The sequence below is a fragment of the Pinus tabuliformis genome, chromosome 2_2 (genome assembly GCF_031772625.1).
Source record: "Pinus tabuliformis cultivar Carrire ecotype Pingquan chromosome 2_2, CPIR1, whole genome shotgun sequence".
NCBI classification, from domain to species: Eukaryota; Viridiplantae; Streptophyta; class Pinopsida; order Pinales; family Pinaceae; genus Pinus; species Pinus tabuliformis.
In genome coordinates this window covers 499,875,973-499,886,781 of record NC_142300.1, presented here as the reverse complement: position 1 = coordinate 499,886,781, position 10,809 = coordinate 499,875,973, and the positions used below count along the sequence as shown (strand labels likewise).

Below are 10,809 nucleotides of genomic sequence, written 5' to 3'. Positions count from 1 at the left end.
ATACCAGAATACCGAAATAACAATCTGGTTTCAAACTAAAACTTAGGAACTGAACTCCTTCTTCATTCACATAGGGCGCAACCCTACAATTCTTTGTAAACCATATACAGAGACAAAACCATCGTTTAAACAAAAAACATTTGCGCATACATATGGGGCATTCACAGTAATTGACAAATAACAACCCTTCCTTTTTTATGTCTGTGTTAACACGCTCCTATACCATACATCAATGCCCAGAAATTTCGACGTGACCTTGACACTAATTGCAACCGGGGAAATTTTCGTATCTCATAAGAGATCTGCATTTTTTCCTTTTGTTTTACTGATCTGGGACGCGATATCCCATTGACACGACTCACCAATGATTTTTCTATCAATAACACCAATGCACACACCATTTTTGGATCGTCGATTCACTGGAGTGACATGTCATTCATCGTCGATGCCGTAATTTTTGGAACTGCATTCATTTCAAACTGAATGTAATCTTATTTCCGGTTTTATGGCAGTAGGATGGGACATGTTGTTACTTCCGCTCCGATGTCAACTACGCCGAACCGTTACAACTAACACGATATATCTTCCCTTGATTGCTGCCAGTTTTCACAACGCCAATGCAGATTTCCTCGCCAATTCAATTCAAAACTGAACTTAACTCAACTCCGGGTTCTTGTATTTATGTCTTTCGATCTCACCAAGTTCAACAGCGCTGAAAGTGAAATAAAACACAGAATCTACAACAGAAACACCATCCTTTATTCCCTCTGAGCTTTCGCTCTACAAATCACACACTAAAAAAATTCTAACAAATAAAACTCCTATCTATTAGCGCTCACACACACCTGTTATAACAAACCTTATCAATAAGATAGACACACTTATTACAATAATAACTAATTATTTGTGAAATCGACCTCCTTAGCAAACTGGATTTTAACACACAGCAATGAATTTCACCCTGTCAAGCCAAAACATGTGGACAATTTTCCACATTGTTGGCCAGTTCCGATGCTCCTGCATCAGCACTCAAGCTAGATTTGGTTCAAATTGGAGGATGGTTAGTTGGGGAAATTGGGAAAAGCTTGCAAGAAGCACAACTCTCTTAGTTTTTGGCCAAACTAGGTGCAAATAGAGCTCGCATGGTGATATTTGATAGTTCTGGATCCATTGGAGACATCAGTTTTTCATTTGAGCATTGTAAAGCCATATAAACACAAATTTAAGCACTTAATGAAACAGGCCTTGCATTAGAAGATGGACCAAGAGATCTAGCCCATGAGATGGGTGAACTCCTTTATCATGTTTGTTATTATGTGTTTCTGATATGGTATTTTGTATATGTTTTGACTGCAAAGTAAGTTTAAAAGTCATTACTTTATGTGTCTTGTAACTTGATCCATTACCCAAAATACATAAAACGTTCACTTGTAATTTGTTCATCACCTTCAAGTTTCCATTACAGATCATTTTGGTATCAGAGCCAAGTTATTGTGAAGGTTTGATTTGTTTGCAAGTGTTCTTATAATGCTTACAAGGTTGAAGCTTAAAAGAGGAGAAGGAGAAATTGTGGAGCCAAGATCTCGATTTTTTTAAGGAAAGAACACACACCTCAAGCTTCAATATTCATGGCACGTGAAGAAGGTCCTGAAGGGATGTCTGAAGATGAAAGAACTTTTGGGAAAATATTTCTTTGAGATGTCTAAAATGGTAAAGTTTCTTTATGAGGAGAGGAATTTAAGGTTGCAAGGAGAGAGCTTGAAACCTCCAAAAGGAGATGGAGAAAAGGAGACAAACCTCCAAAATGGAATGGTGACAAGCCACCACCTTCATGTCAGCTTGATGGGGCCTGATCCAGGTTCAGAGTTAGTTAGCCAAACAAATCCCTACACTACTGGCCCTTTCGGCATCAGCCCATGGAGCACAGACTGAAATCTCACCTGAAGTAGTATGGGGGGATGTTGGAACCAAGTTTATACACCCTTGAGATGTCTGAGGTGTCGATTTAGTCCAATTGTGCCTACCTTTTCGCAGGTCACTTTGCACACTGTGCTAACCTACGAAAACTTCGAAATCTATTATATTTGCCTTCACGTAGCTCTAACTAAGGGCTAAGGTGTTTTCGCGCTACTATGGCGGCGATCTGCGCTATTCCCCAAACTATACCATGGATCTTACTTATCTTCTTAAAGATCTTATTTTCCTTTGCATAAAAAATACTTTATCTCACATTCACTTAATTATCACAGTCACATATGTTTGCACGTCATATAAATAATAGAAATGAAATTCATACCCAATACATTCAATCTAGAAAATAGGAAATAAATACATAAGAATGATATAAAACTTCTCTTTATTAATGCTTCCAATTGTTACATACTTGACTCACCCTATGCACTCAGCTGCAGGGGTCCGTGCACTCAGCTGTAGAGCCTTCTCCTACTCTACAACCCAAAACTAAACCTTACACTTTAGATATTACTCAACTCTTCATCCTTAGCTTCTTCCCCCATTGTTTTATAGCTTACAGCCTCGCTTTATTTATACAATGGTCCACAGACCATGGGTAGTTCTCTATAGCCAACATTACATTACAAAATTGAGGGCGAACAACCTTACGAATCGTTTACAAGCTACGTGCTACGCGCCCATAAAATGTAGAGTCTTTACATCAGAGTTATCAAAATATGGGCTCTAAGCCCCAAAACATTCCTTGGAGAATCCCATGCCCAACACTTCACCTCCATCATCCTCATCCTCATCTTCATGCTATTAATATTGCGTTCTAATCGAATTCTCAAACAGGTAAAAAATTTGCAGATTGGTAGGCTAACTTTGCATTTTTGGGCTAGGGGCAGGTTGCCACTTGGCCTCTCCAGATTGGTATAAAAAATGGTCAAATTTTATTGGTTAAGAATATTTTTTATTATATTGTATGGTTAACTGTGTTTTATGGTGGACCAATGGTGGGAGGCCACGTGTGCCAATGGAAGGTTGTCACGTGGCCTCCATTTGGCAAGTTAAAAATTTGGTTTAAGGGTCAAGGCACCGCACAGGATTCAAAAAAGGAACCAAGAACCAAGCACCAAGACCCTCTACCACCGCGCCGTCACTATGTTACTGAACACTATAGGATCTCAGTATTCATTTAACATGGAGCACAAATATGTTTGGAGGTTAGGACCTGACTAAGCCCTAACCCTGTTCCCCACTCCCTAAGTCCATAAGACCCAACCCCTAAGGCCCTAAACCCCAACCCCTAGGTCACAACCTTTACGTTAATACGCCTGAACGAGACCATAAGAAGAGTTGGAAGGGGGCCAGCCCCTAGGGTGGAGAGCGGTAGCCAACCCTGGGCCATATGGGCCACATACAACTATAGTCTAGTCCTTACCTTCGACACCCAACACAGTTATATGTGCCAAAAATGCAACCAAATTTCAATTCATTAGGGGCTTAGCCAATGGGGGTGGGTAGTTAGGCCCAACCCCTAGGCATGTGGCCCCCATACAACCCCAAATTTCGAAAAATAGGGGTTAGTGGAAATTTTAAATTTCTGACAATTTCACACAATAGGCGGGATTGTAGGCCATATTTGCATGCCGGTTCTGGGTTTGGGATGCTCAAGCCAGGTTTGGTTTGAATTGGAGGATGGATAGCTAGGGAAATTGGGTAAGACTTGGAAGAAGCATAACTTTCTCATTTTTGGCCAAATGAGGTGAAAAAATAGCCCAGATGGGGGTTCTTGATAGTTTTGGATCCATTGGAGACATAATTTTTGTATTTGGAGCATTGTAAAGTCATTTAAACACAAATTTGAGCACTTAATGAAAGAGGCCCTACATTGGAAGCTGGACTGGGAGGTGTAGCCCAAGAGAGGGATGAACTCCTTTATCATGTTTGTTGTTATGTGTTTCTAATATGGTACTTTGTCTCTATTTTGGTTGTTAACTATGTTTATAAATCATTATTTTATGTGTTTTGTAATTTGATCCATTACCCAAAATACATAAAACTTTCCCTTGCAATTTGTTCATCACATTCAAGTTTCTGTTACAGATCACAAAATGTTTGGACAACATGGATAGCCACCAAAGATAAATTTTCAAAGTGAATATATTTGATCTCAATATCATTCAAGTTCCAAATAAAATAATAAATAGGATGTTCGGTCCCTACATCATCCTCTTGGACCAATACCTTAGTGATGGTAGTAGCTGGAGTGGTGAGATACAGGAAGTAATTGTGTTGATAACTTGAGGGATACAACAAGGGTTCATGAATCACAAAATCTTTCAAGGCATCAAATTCCTCTTGGGTCATGTTGTCCAAATGGAAGGGAATGCCTTTCTTTAATAGAGGAGTAAGTCCTTTGGTTAATTTGGCATAGTTGGGAACGAATCTCCATAGAAAGTTAGCCTTCCCTTGGAGTCATTGAATCTAATGAAGGGAAGAAGGAGCAGGAAGATCTAAGATTGCCTGGAATTTCAATGGGTCAATACGAATTCCATGTTTCAAAACCACGAAAGAAAGAAGTCAACCGAAGCTGACACAAAACACACACTTATGTGGATTGAGCCTAATTATATAATGTCGACAAACTAGAAATATATCCCTAAGATACATTGAATGATCAAATTGATGCTTCGACTGAATAGGTAAATCACCCAAATATGGTTGTACAATGTGTTTGATGTCATGGAAGGCATAATTTATTTCCCTCTGAAATGTGGCCTCAACATTCTTTAATTCAAAAGGGTGTTTTCGATATAAAAATGTGCACCATGGACAAATAGATCTTGTTTTATGTTGTTTTGGTGGGAGAATGTTGATCTGATTGTAGCTTGAAAATCCATCCATAAATGAAAAAAATTCACAACCTAGCACAATCATCAATAATCTATCCAATGAACGAGGTGGAGTAACATTCCTTAGGACAAGCATGATTAATGTCTTGATAATCAACACACACACAAATTGTTCCTTGTTTCTTCATGACAGGAACAATATTGGACACCCAATCAGGTAGAGGTACTAGGTAGATGAAACTAGTGCGTAGAAGTTTTTCAATTTCAGCTTTATTAGCAACAACATTCTTAGGATGGATCAGACAAAGGCATTGCCAAACTGACCTACCATCAGGGTATGTCTTGATTTCATGTACAATGATGTTTGGATCCATCCCTAGCATCTCTTCATAAGTCCAAGAAAAAAATCTCTAAATTCTTGGAAAATGGCTTTATAAGTCTTGATCTCGTCAGGAGATCAATATGCACTGATATGTAAGTTCTCGACAATGACGAGTTTAATCAAAATATCAAGAGGAATATTCTCTTCGATATTTGACAGGTTCTTCTCAGAATCGATACCATGGATGGATACAAAATTTGTAGATATCTCAATGACATTGGGTCGATAGAGTTCACTAATATTATCCTAGAAGGAATTTGGCAAGGAGGAATGATGACGATGATCGTCCCACAGCGCATCATCTAACATCATGATTTCCATGATGTTATCATTAGTAGAGAATGTATGAGAGAAGGGATAAGAGAATTTTTCGTAATATAAGGAATGATCAATCCAATTGATCGAAGAGGAGAGGGTATAATGTGCCACATAGGCCAAATAAATGGCCTCATAGTCAAGCTCAATGGGACTGAGTAACATACCGTCACCAAAAGTGTCAATATTAGGTGCATCTAGAACTAGCCAAGGATCATATGGACTAGTAAAAGAATATATCATGTTGACATGGGCAACCAGATTAGAATTGTTGGGAGAAGGAGGAGGAAGAGAAAAGGTTCCCATGAGGGAAGAATCTTTAAGCAATCCCACCCCAACATGGTGATATGTGTGTGTGGTTTCTCTCAGTAGAGTGACGCTTCCAGTAACGTTAGAATCGTTGGCAAAGAAAGTGAATTGATCAATGGCTACAATACCACCCTTATGAGGGAATGTAATCATTCTGAAATATGTCAAAACAACAACAAGCATAGCATAAATCCACGTATGACCGAGTAGAATATTATAATCTAATAGTTTGTCGATCACTTTAACCTCTATTGAGACCATCTTGCCGCCTAATTCTTCTTGTAATGAGTTCAGAATTCTGCAAGGTTTGAAGCCTCTTCTATCAAAATCCTTTAATGTGGTTGGTGATTGATTAAATTAGGGAGAACCAATAGCCCTCCATTAAGAAAGTGACATGATACACATTGAAGCACCTTTGTCCATAATGGAACGATGGATATTCTTACCGCGAATGACAAATTGAATCATAAAATCTAATTGAGCCGGAAGTTGAGGTGTATGATTCTCATTGTTAAAAACTACAAGGTTGGAAACTGAGGGAAAATACATCCAATTGGAGAAAGTAAAGCCTTTTTCTCAGTGAAAGCAATTTTTCAACACCTCAAGAGTTGACATATCTAAAGGAGATTGAGCGAGATGATCCAGGTGGAGGTATTTGGACCCCCACCAATGTCTCTTTTATTTTTTTAGTTTACTTAATCATAGCATAGTTTACTATTTTTGGCAGTTTTTATAACGTTTTTTGGGGAAAATAGTGTAAACATCAGTCTTTCACTCATGTTTTCGATGTGAAATTTGTAGTCCTCAGATAGATATTTCTAACGAGGTATTTTTCTCGTCAAACAGAGATTGTATGCCAAAGTTACGACCCCGCGAAGTTGATGTACCAATTTACCCAAACAGGGCCCATAGTTTTGGCGCTTCATCTCCTAGGGTTAGGTTTTTGGATGTTCAGGGTGTTAGCGCTTGAGATTTCACCCTAGGCTGAGGAAGGTAAATCTTCAAGGCTACATCAAACCATTTCACCTCGTAGCTAGCCCTACGAGGTATGAGAAGGCTCTCTCGGGTCAGATTCGGTAGATCTTTCAATAGGATTAGGCTGACCAATTAAGAATAAAGATTTTAGGCTAGTAAATTGATAGGGGGTTTGGATTTAATGATTTTTGGTTTTTTGATGGAATGACGGGGCTTTTCTGGGCTGCATGGGGAAAATCACAGCTTCAAACAGAGAAATATAATGACTACACAGGTATCAACTGAGGCAAGGTAGGCATGCAATTTAACACCAAATCTGGTTTCAAACGGGATGGCAAGACTGGTGAGGAGTTAAGGAGGGCAGACAATAACTCTGAATCCTCCTTAAACAGTAGAAAACATCGAATGCGAACAAACTTATAGGAGGAGCATATAATATTATGAATTCCTACCTAATCACTTCATTTGTTCAGCTTGAAAGGGTCATGAAATGAAATGGAATATAACTGATTACATATGAGACAAAGGGAAAAACTTATGCTAAATCAACATACCACATGAATCTCAGCAAACAGAGCTGTGAAATTCCATTAAATTCTCTGCAGAAAACTGTACATTACAAAGCTCTCTGCTTCTCCAGCAGCTCCCAGCGCTCAGAAAAAACTCTACTCTCTTCACTCACTCTCTTCTAACTCTAACCCTTTTACAAATTATGGCTTAAAAAGCCAACATAGTCTCTCGGTTGCCCTCGACTTTAGGAAACAAACCGATATTAAAAATTACAAAAATAAAAATCAAATTGCTCGGTTTGTCGAAGGTTAGATTCAAATCGTTTTAAATCTGGATTTACTCTTGGTCGATGATATCCATGCTGAAAAGTGTCCATTCGTGCCCAAATGTTGCCCCAAAATCTGGAAGTGTTAGCATTATAGAGTGAAATTTGCTAGTGCCTCCGATTCATCAAAACTGAAAATCGCCAGCTGCCTGTTGATGCCTCGAAATATTCGATTGTTGAGTTTGAGTTGTCCTTACAATTGCAATTTCAATCCTTTGAACTGCTAACAAAATTCTAGGGACACACAAATACATCAACAAACTAAAAATGATAAACTAAAAATAAAACTAGATTTAGGGAAAGTTGGAAGATTTCAATTTGTTGAAGCCGCTGATCTTTAATCTGATATATCTCTGCTGCTAGGTGTTCAATCGTCCTCTTATAAGTTTCCTTCAAATCTGGAAAGTATATCTTCAACTTACTTCATGCCTAGATATTCTCGATTTGATCTCCAAAAATACCCAAATTGCTCATAAGAATGTTGATTTATTGCCTTGTGTTCTTTGCCTACTAAGACTGTCATGCGCTTCTGCCTCCATTTCTCTAACTGACCATCAAATGCTTTCTATGAAAAGAACAAACTCTCAACTAGACTCCTGATATAGCGTGAATGCCATATCAATTTCTGCGTTTTGAAATCTCATTAAAGATCAATGCCAACAAACTCTGTTTCAGCAAAAAATGCCTCCAATACGAGTGCAACCACCAGGTTGACAAGAAGCAACACTGTTATTACATAAAAACTCAGAACTCAAATTGTTGCCAAATGTACTGGTCAGAATTGTTTTCAACATCTAACGTTGATTCAATGATAACTGTTATCAAATTTAGCAAAAGCATGAAAATAACAATGTAATCAAAAGCCTTGCTTTTCACAAAGTTCTTAATGCAAGTACACGGTGCTGAATGGTAAAAGTTTGGACATCTCTCAAGCCACGAAGGCTCAACCTCTTTCTCAAACCTGAAGGAGATGGCATCACAAAGATCTATAAATTCTAGCTTATTTATCTTGAAATCATGACTGTAGAGCTGCTTTGAAATCCTCAGCTGCCATAATCATAGCAACAGTGTATGCAGCCAGTAGTAAATAGATACAGAGCCAAAACACCCGCTTCGGACCCAGACGGACAGTCAAAGATTGAATGCCAAAGATTCTGTCTCCATCCACATCTGGTATATCCTTAAAAAGAGCAATCACAACTGAGAAGAAGCACATAAAAGCTGTAGCAAATATCAGAGGCTTGGTCAAGGTTGCAGGTCTCCCGTAAACAGAACTTTGTATGTGCAAGTAAAAGGCAATTTGAACTATGACTGCCCTCACACATAAGATGCAACTTGCAGCAGCCAAAGCACATCGTTTCCATCTTAAGAATGGCGGATTGATTGAATATGCAGTTCCAAGTAGAAAACTTATGGAGAGAACCAAAATCAAAGGTGTTGATCCAAACATCAAACCCATACCATGACTCATGAAAGCAAAGGCTGTCACAAGCACCACAGCAGCTCCAATAGAAAATTCACCAGAAGCAAGCAGAAGATATGGCTTGTTGACTTTGTCTATTGCAATATCAGATATTTGTTTCAAACCCACGATATAAATATTCATAAAGAGAGCTGGTATTAGGGCCTTCAAAAGTCCAATGAAAAACGTTGGAGAAAGATCTAGCATATTTTGAACAGCCAGAAGAGAAACAGAAATTATTCCTATTACTGTGCCTATCACTGTGTGAGGCCGTCAAAAACGGTAAAATGTATTGAAAACATCCCACAACGTCTCAAAGGTACGTTTGTCATTGATAGGCAAAGAATCAGCGGCATATGAATCAGTATTGACAGGCTTTGATGTAGCATTAGTAATTAACCTCCTTTTGTCACTTCGATAAATGCCTCTGTATTTGATGCTTGCTGCAGAAGATAATTTAATAGATTGGGCTCTCAGTAACCATCTGTCATAGTGTCTACCCAGAATACTAGTATGATTCAGCATCGCGTTTTGAGGTAACACCAACTTTCCAGCATCAATTTTCCATGTCCTGAATGATTTGATAATCATACGGCATAAATATCCTTCGAAATCCTTCAAAAGCGAAATCAAATACCAAGGCCGCCACTGAAACACCCAAAAGTATGAGCCAGAAATCTAAAGTGGAAAAAGGGGCAATGAGTTGCCCATACACGTTTTCCTTAGCATCCCAAAACGAGTATATCGAGGTAAAGAAAAGCAGAAATAAAAACCAGATTACAATGCTTCCAAAAATGCTGATGAAGTGCCAGTGTGTCAGGTAGTTGTGTTCTATGAGAAGTTGGAGATTGATGACAGTGTCCCCACATCCCACTGGCCAAGAATTTTCCCATTGGATTTTCCATCAAACCCAGTTAAAATTGAAAGATAGAATATAACGAAGGATTGTAAAACACTTGACAGCAGCCCTCTTGCTAATAGTTGCCATCTGAAATATAAGTTGTCAATGCCGGCTTTGTACAACTGAGGAGACTGTTTTGAAACAGCGATACTTACATCCTGGTCCAAAATTCCAATGGCTAATGCTGGGAGTGAAATGAAAAGGATATTGTACACGATATTGTACAACGCTTGGTACCAATCATTATAAAAATTTGCAGCAGAATACCCACAAAAGAAAGTGAAATAGATTACCACCTTTGAAATCCGAATATATGACAACCTTCCATGGACAAGGAGGAGCTCTGTCAGGAATCTGAATTGAGAAATTGCAAGGTCGCTGGCCATTACAGCTTGCACAGCTTGCATCCAATGATGGACTAAAGTATGCCTCAAAAAACCTCAAAATATGTAAATCCATGTGCCAAGAAGTCTGCAGCAGAGGTTAGGCAACAAGGCCGCAGGCATATGCTTGTCAAGAGATCAAGAGATTAAAGTATGCCTTTCATTCCAGCAATTCCTTTGCTAAGTAACCAGATTTGAGCAACCAAATGTATGGAGAGCTGTATAACCAAATGACAACAGAAGACAACTTCTAGACCAGATCAAACAAATGGACATGATTGCTGATGATGTTTGTTTCTTTTGTTTGTGCAGGGATAGGAGTTTTGAAGTTGTTGCTGCCTCTTGAAGAGCTGGAGCATAAATTACATAATTTAAATCAATACATTAAATGATTTCTTCTTCAGAACCCCGTTTTGAAGAAGAATCAATCTCATGT

General features: G+C 38.6%; 1 pseudogene; it reads right to left on the bottom strand.

Annotated features, from left to right (window-relative positions):
* Positions 1–8,642: 8,642 nt before the first annotated feature.
* On the bottom strand, positions 8,643–9,680 carry LOC149193555 (putative homogentisate phytyltransferase 1, chloroplastic pseudogene; annotated as a pseudogene).
* Positions 9,681–10,809: the final 1,129 nt, after the last annotated feature.